General features: G+C 43.0%; 1 long non-coding RNA gene across 1 annotated transcript; it reads left to right on the top strand.

Annotated features, from left to right (window-relative positions):
* Positions 1-1,266: 1,266 nt before the first annotated feature.
* Positions 1,267-2,489, top strand: LOC308390763. The gene is made up of 4 exons (XR_013970486.1): positions 1,267-1,573; positions 1,731-1,883; positions 2,170-2,253; positions 2,352-2,489. It is a non-coding gene; the product is annotated as an uncharacterized lncRNA (long non-coding RNA).
* Positions 2,490-6,731: the final 4,242 nt, after the last annotated feature.

Consider the following 6,731-nt stretch of genomic DNA (forward strand, 5'->3'; position numbering starts at 1 on the left):
GTGCTAGCTATGGCTACAGTGGGTAATTAGTCTGGCTCTAACCGTCAGAGTTTCAGAAGCTGGGAGGGCCACAGTGCCATACCTTAATTCTTGCTGATGACATGCACTCAAGTTATAATAAGCATCCTGCCACCTTAGACGTGGGTTTGAGAACCTGTACCCATAAATGCCAAATCATTTTTCCATTTAGTCATTGTTTTAGGTGAAGTGTCACTTACTTGACTATTCTATCGGTCATGCCCAAATAATACAGCAGATATCTACAAGGAGATAAGTTTATTCAACAGACTATGTCTTATTAAGTGATGTATTGTGAATTTTCCAACATCGGCCCAAAACAAATTAGGACCCTTTCCCCCCCTCTTTTTTTCTAGTTTGTGTAGAACATATGTGAGCTGCTTCTCAAAACATTATGTATAAATGAGGGAAAGATTGGTACTTTAAAGAAACCATTGATGCTCTTCTGGACTGGAATACCTTTCTTCAATTAAAATTAATGTTTTTTGTGATGGTGGAATTTTTACCTTTATGATTACAGAAGTCAAAACATCAGATGATGATAGCTTACCATCTAAACTCCCCATCTCTTGGCAAGTCTGAATTAGAGGGCTCAGCTGTATCGGCCTTTCTAGTGGATTTGCTTAAAGAGGAGATAGCTTAAGTCATTAGGTACATATTCCCTGACATTCTAGAGGTCAACCTTGCACAGTGTGTGACATTAAAGGGCATAACTTATAGAAATGGAATGGTACTGGCCCAAAGGGCAGCAGGTGGATTGCCAGAATACTGAAAAACCATATCTGCATTGTACCACAGCATATTCTACATTGTCAGAGAGCTTGGTGGCTGGTACAGAGAGCACGACAGAGCTTTTGAGCTCCGCCCAGTATCCACAAGAATATTCACTCTCGCTTCGCTCTGTGAACTCCTTGATACTTATCCATTGGTTGACTATGAGATTGGATCAGTCCACATTGTGACTTTAAAAAGGCATATAGAAATAAAAGGTGTTCATATAAGTGTAATAGGTTCAGTCGCATGTATTTCATTAGATAAATTCTTCTTTTTTATGTCTGATCTTTATAACTTTGAGTATTGGGTATGGATAGCTTTATGAAAACTAAACTGAAATGATTCTTTCTGAATGTCTGATATTTAATTCTTTTTTTCCTACAGAGTCCTATGGGGAGTCCTATGGTCCTAAAGACTGTTTTGGCTGACGGAACCTGTCGAAGGCTCACTCTCTAATGGAGTGCCTGAATCAACTGAGGATCTCATCGCTGAAGTCAAGAGACAGTGTTGTCTTCAGGGCAGTTTCAGACTTCAGTTTATGGATTCCTTGTTTGGGAATGAGTTTCTTAACCTTACCTCAGTTTCAGAAGTAGCAGACAAGGGGACTCTTAAAGCTATTGACATGTCAAAGCCCACCACATGGACATAAAAAAGAGTAACAGAGTTGGTGAAACTCAAGATGGAAAAGACTTTTTCATACAGAAGACATGAAGTTGTTCGTGATGCACCAATGGTGGAGGCTTTCATGGCAAGATGGCCTGCTCTATTTGATTTCCATGAGGTAAGGTTTGCCTCATACACGGTGTTCTTGTGGTATTAGCCTAAAATGGTTAAGGCACAGTTGTTATTTGACAGCCCATTTCTTCAGCATGAGTGATTGAGGCCTTCTTCCAGGTATTAAACCTTTGAAGCTCATTTCTCTGTGCTCATGTTTTCAGATCAACGCTGAGTTTAAGAGAATTGCCACTATCCCCCCTCAAACAAAGTTCCTGGCTCAGCTGGATCTCCACTTGGACAACCTGGTGAAGTTGGTCAACAGAAGAGGAGAGCTTGGACTAATACTGAAAAGAATTGTGGCATAAATGGATAATGTAAGTGATAAAGCCTCAACATTCACTTAACATGATCCTCTTTGGATGAAATTTTACAATTGTGGAAGATTTCAAATGTTTTCCCATGATAAATTCTCTCATTTTGTATTTTTACATCTGCTTGTTTTTTTAACCTTCACTTTGTCAACTTATTATTAATTGCCAGTAAACCTATTATTAATTTGTGTGCCTTTACTTTAAAAACATTCATGTAAAGTACACAATTAAAACTTAAATGAAGGACAAGAGCTGAATGAAGATGCTAATTACATACATTTCATTTCAGTGTGAAGATGTTGATGCTGAGTGTGTCAAGGGAGTGTGTATCTACATGGGTGAAGACCCTGGCATGCTTATCCAGGAGTATGTGGTATGTACTTGTCTTTTTTTTTTTTTTTTTTTTTTGGACTTTCCACAGTGTGTCATATTACTTACTTGGAAATGACTAACATGGCTTCTTTTTTACAGGGCATGGAAGAACGTGCCATCAGTGAGACTGTTGAAGACACCACTGTTTGAATTTATCTTCTTAAAGAGCAAGCTTCAGCAGATGAACAAGAGTTGTCCTTGCAGGCATCAGGGTGGCGAAGACTTTGGATAATGTAGCATTTGCTGTGATAATGCTATTTGGACTAATGTATGCATTAAACCTTGCCTACCCTGCTGACCTTCGCTGCAACTTTGACGTTTTCCAGAAGGTTTTCATGGAACTGGATGGAGCTAAACTCTCTAAAGTTCTTGCTTTCAAAAACCATCTGTTTCATTGAAAAGTCAAAGACTGCACTTCTGCAATTCTTTGCAGTTTTTCATTTTGTGTTCAGTAACGTTATACTGCTTATGTTTTTATTGCTTTCCCCTCGTGTGACTGCAATGCAGGATAATTTTTCCTTTTGGTATCATGTTGTAAGAAATTTCTACTGACGATTTTTAGCAATATGTTCTAAGTCAACCTTAATGTCCTGCTTACATGTTTAAAATGAAGATTAAAATTCATGTAGGTGTTTGGTATTAGTTATGTAACAATGTCATTTAAGGCTCAACTTAGTTGAAATCTTATACAGGTAAATACATGTACAGAAGCTGAAACTGTTGTCAAATAACACACAAGTTATATTTGGGTAAATCTGTTTATTCATAAAAGCGTGTTGCTTTTTTTCAGGTAGTCTTAATTTAGTTTACATTTTCAATTGTGTAATTAATACAAATGTTATATGTAAGAGATGACGGGATCATCTATAAGCACTTTCTTTTATTTGCTGCTGAGGTCAGTTTTTTGTGAAATATTTGCAAATATATTCTCAAACTAACTTTTTCTTTTAGTTATTTCTGCAGGCTATCTTTAAAAATGTGTTAACAAGTTTATATGGATGCGATTTTGGACTTGTTCATGGCAGAATTGCTGCTTTCACTGCTGTTACAGTTTAATAAAGGTGAATTGTTCAGTAGCACTCACAGTCTTTGCCTTTTTTGTCAATAATAATCAGTTAATATTTCAATTGAAAAAATTAAGTAGGATTTAAAGCCATAATTTGTGTTGCAGGAACATAATTGCAATGTGTTTACATTACATAATATCATTGCGTACCACTGGCAAATAAAAATAAGTTGGTGTTAAACATTAAAATATATTGACATTATGCAATACATTTATATTATGATAATAGATTAATATTAGTACATCAAACATGATTTTTTAAAGTAATCTGATGTAAATAAAATACTTTGATCTGACAAGCATTAATTACTTGAGGGAAAGTGGAAAATTAAGTCAGTCATACTTATTCATATTATGTGGGACCGATGTACACAATAAAATCAAGTAAATTGAAAGAACTTTTTTTTTTCAGTGTACCACTAAAATTCCATTCGTGACGCTGCTGTTAAATACATCATTATTATCATGACAGAAAGAAATTCAAATCCCACCTTGAGTTAGGAGAAGTAACCTGCTGCATTTTAAACAGAGGAAGAGAATTGTTGCTTAACCAGACGTCACCCCTGCACGGGCTAAGGCAGCTTTCAGCCTGATCCCCAAGCCGCGAAAACCCTCGCTAAGAGAAAGAGCAGCTTTACAGCAGGATTAGAGCCCCGTCTACCTTTTCCTCCTTTTTCTTTTCTGTCTCGCTCTCTCTTCTTTCTACCTAGGACAAACATAACATAGCCTGCTATTCATGTCACATCTTGCCAGTAGCCATCACCTCGATGGGAGCCAGTGCTCCACGCACGGTCTGGTGTTGAGTTCCACCAATAGGGGCAGGTTACCAGCTCCCACTGCCAACAATGTCCATAGAGTGCAAATGTTTATTTTAAAAGTTATGTTCGAGTATTGATTTTATTTCATTTTCCCTCCTCCTAGGCCGCCTGCTCTTGGCTCAGGTAAAGTGCCTGTCCATCATGAGGTTTTCCTGCTGGAGCCAGGCATGTTGTCTGTCTCATAAAAGCCGCTACTATAGTATAATGTAGCCCCGTGCCCCGAAATGTCCGCCTTTCCTCTCCAAGCACGCTGAGCTTCCACTGAGGATGTGTGTGTGTAGTGTGTGGGCCCTGTCCAAGAAAAATATGTTAGGGGGCCTCATGTCTTATAATAGTCTGGACATAGAATATCTCACCTACTAGCAGGAAAAATATAACAGTTAACATTAATACCCGATATGTCTCTTTACCCACTTATCTTATTTTATATACTGACCCTGTATTTGTATTCAATTAGCTTTAAATGGGTTTATGTTTAATATATGGAGTCACACTAACATTCTCTGTTCCCAAAACATATAGCATAAAATATATTATCTTTCGCGCTTCCTGTCTGAAGTGCGGCTCACTTTCCACCGTGTTCGTGCTTTCTGGAGCAGGTTATTGCTTTTGAAAAAGACAGAAAAAGATCCGAAATAGCTCGCGCGCAAGACATGAGCCAGACGTCCTGTCATTCCCTGCAGCACTCCTGAAGCGAGGCAGACGATAACTACGATAAGTCTGAAGATGAAAGCGGACAGCAGCAGGTATAAAGGTCACTGTGTTAGCTGCTCTGTTTCAAAGTCCGCAAACATTTCTACAGCTTGTTAAAAACACACTTGGGTTTGAGTAGTTCCAAATGAAATCAATCCTCAGTATAAGTGCTTTTGTGGAGGTATGTAACAACGACAGGAGAGGTCTCAGTGTCTCACTCCAACAACTTTATTAACTGACAGAACTTCACATATAGTCAGCGCCAAAATCTCCACCCCCACACTTCCTTTCAACTTGTGTGTGAGTGGAGCCACCTGGTGGTCCGCCACACATACCCCCCCTTGAACACACAGTCAGGTCTCCATTCAGTCCAGGACCCTGGGTCTAAGCAAACGACCCGCACGACTGAACCTGGGAGGGAGAGAACAGGCAGAGGAAGGTCCATCCTGTGAACGAGGCTGGTGAAGGCGAGCAGGAAAGGCAGGAGGAGGCTCAAACGTTGGTGGTCCGGGGGTAGTCCTGGGGGGAAAACCAGAGACTGTCAACCCCAGCGCAGGAGGTCGGCCACGGCGAGGGGCCTGGGCCGGCACTACATCACTGTCCGGAAGAACATGTGCTGGTTTAAGTCTGTCAACACACACAGTCTCCCTTCGACCCCCAAAATCCAAAACAAAATGTTTCTGGCCCGGTTCAATAACCCTGAACGGGCCGTCATACAGCGGCCGCAGCGGTGTCCTGTGGGCATCGTGCCTGACAAAAACAAACTTAGCAGTCTCTAAAGTCTTTGGAACAAAGGTGTCAGGCACGCAATGGTGCACCGGACCAGGAACCCGAAGCGAGTGCAAAAGCGGGGTGAGAGAGAGCACCGATGGATCGAAGCAGGGAGGAGGATTTTCAGGCAAGAATTCTCCAGGCACGCGGAGGGGCTGACCAAACACTAGCTCAGCTGGGGAAGCGCCGAGATCCTCCTTAACCGCAGAGCGCAGCCCAAGCAAAACCCACGGGAGGCGGTCAACCCAATTGCCATCCTTTAAGGAGGCGCGAAAGGCAGCCTTCAGCGACCGGTGGAACCGTTCACACATCCCATTAGCCTGCGGGTTGTATGCGGTTGTGCGGTGGACTTTAGCCCCCAGTCCATCAGCCATGGCCGACCAAAGCTCGGAAATGAACTGGGGGCCTCTGTCTGACGTAATGTCCGCGGGTGGGCCGAAACGCGAGACCCAGGTCGACAAAAACGCCTTGGCCACCACTGCTGCGGTAGTGGACGCCAGGGGGACCGCCTCCGGCCACCTGGTGGTCCGGTCAACAACAGTCAAAAGGTGCGTAAAACCTTGTGACTGCGGCAAGGGACCCACCAGATCGACATGCACATGATCGAAACGTTTGCCGGGTATGAAGAACGGCTCCAGGGGCGCCTTGGTGTGTTTATGAACCTTCGCGCGCTGGCAGGGAATGCACGCCGACGCCCATTCCTTAACAGATTTGCGAAGGCCTGGCCAAACAAATTTAGAGCTGACCAGTTTAACAGAGGCCCGGACCCCTGGATGAGAGAGAGCATGTACCGAGTCAAAAACTTGACGACGCCAGGAAGCGGGAACCACAGGGCGAGGGCGGCCGGTGGAAACGTCACAGACGAGGAGGGGACCACCGTCCTGCACGGGTCTGTCCTCCAGTATGAGGCCCGTCTGGGTGGATTTAAGCGCGAGGATGTCAGGGTCACCGCTCTGATCGGCAGCCATGGCGGAGTAGTCTATGCCGAGAAAGACGGGAGAAACCAGCGCACGGGACAAACAGTCAGCCACATGATTGGATTTACCAGCCACGTGCCGAATGTCCGTGGTAAACTCAGAAATGGCTGCCAACTGGCGCTGCTGGCGTGCACTCCATGGATCGGAAACCTTG

The sequence above is a fragment of the Rhamphochromis sp. 'chilingali' genome, assembly GCF_963969265.1.
Source record: "Rhamphochromis sp. 'chilingali' genome assembly, chromosome: 22".
Classification (NCBI taxonomy): Eukaryota; Metazoa; Chordata; class Actinopteri; order Cichliformes; family Cichlidae; genus Rhamphochromis; species Rhamphochromis sp. 'chilingali'.